The following is a 1,671-nucleotide window of genomic DNA, read 5'->3' as shown; positions in this document are numbered from 1 at the left end:
TGAAATTCTCAACCTTGAGCTTTAATATCTTGGACATATTAATGAGAGATTTTTTAGGGTTACTCCTGGTGACCCTTTGTGTCTTTTTCTGTGGTTGTGCTTTTTGGTGATGACTTTTCCTTCCTGTCTGTTGGGTATTTTTTCATTGCCTGTTAGATATTTTATTTTACTGAGACAGAGTCTTGCCCTGTCACCCAGGCTGGAGTGCAGGGGCATGATCTCGGTTCACTGCACCCTCTGTCTCCCAGGTTCAAGTGATTATCCTGCCTCAGCCTCCCAAGTAGCTGGGATTACAGGCATGTGCCACCATGCCTATCTAATTTTTGTATTTTTACTCGAGATGGGGTTTCACCATGTTGGCCAAGCTGGTCACAAACTGGTCCTTTAAGTATTGAATCTGTTTTGAATGTTTTTGTGTATGGTGTGTGATAATGGTCTAATTTCATTCTGCACTTGGATGTCCAGTTTTCCCAACACCACTTATGAAGAGACTGTCCCTTCCCCATTGTGTGATTTCCCACCTTTAACCAAACTTAGATGGCTTCAAATGTGTGGATTTATTTCTGGTCCTTTGATTCTGTTGCTTTGGTCTATGTGGGCTTCACCTCTGAGCTCCCCAGGTTTCCTGGCAGGATTCAGTGTGTAGTGGGCATGTGGCTGGAGTCTCCCTCCATTCCTTGCCATGTGGGTGCCCCCCATAGGGCGGCTCACATTATGGTAGCTGACTTCCTCAGATAATGTGAGCATACACCAGTAAGACAGAAGTCATGGTCTGTTTCTTGAGACCTGATCTCACTTCTGCCAGGCCCCATAGTTAGAATCAAGTCAGTAGATCAGCCCATCAGTGGATCAGCTCTCACAGAGGGCTTTAGAAGAGGCCATGAATTCTGATGGCAGGATAGTTGGGCTGTCTGGAGTTCTCCACACCTTACCTGTGGGAGTGAGATTTCTTTGAGGCCTGCTTTCCTCAGGTGCCAAGAGAGCTACTGGCCACTCTAGGCTGGGGCTCTCACAGCTGAGCCCCAGGGCAAATGTCTTCTCCAAGAGCCTCATGTTGGAACTGCCTCGGTCCATGGCCAGATAGAAGAAGGATGCTTCTTGTCTGTGGGCTGTATTCGTTCTGAATTCTGAGGGAGTGTCTTAACTGCCTACAAGGAGTTGCAAGAATGGTTAAGAATAGACTGTCCTCACAAGCAGAATCTGAATGCTGTGGCAAGTGGAGCCAGGGGCTCCAGTGGGGCACAAAAAACTGAGGCATTGTGGCATCAGGTTCCTATTGATGAGGCAGTTGCATTTGTAGGGTTGGTCAGTCTCCTTTCCAGGGCTCTCCAAAATCTATTTTGTTTTTTTCTTTTTTTGACATGGAGTTTCACTCTGTGTCCCAGGCTGGAGGACAGTGGTGCAATCTTAGCTTACTGCCACCTCCATTTCCTGGGTTTCAGCGATTCTCCTGCCTCAGTCTCCCGAGTAGCTGGAACTTCAGATGTGCAGCACCACACCTGGCTAATTTTTGTATTTTTAGTAGAGACGGGGTTTTGCCATGTTGGTCAGGCTGCTCTCAAACTCCTGACCTCAAATGATCTGCCCGCCCTCAGCCTTGCAAAGTGCTGGGACTACAGGTGCAAGCCATTGCCCTCGACCCCAAATCTGTTTCTCATCTCCTTAAAATCA

The sequence above is a fragment of the Cebus imitator genome, unplaced genomic scaffold, assembly GCF_001604975.1.
Source record: "Cebus imitator isolate Cc_AM_T3 unplaced genomic scaffold, Cebus_imitator-1.0 Scaffold45, whole genome shotgun sequence".
Lineage (NCBI taxonomy): Eukaryota > Metazoa > Chordata > Mammalia > Primates > Cebidae > Cebus > Cebus imitator.
The sequence above is the reverse complement of the archived record's forward strand: the minus strand, read 5'-3'. Positions refer to the sequence as shown.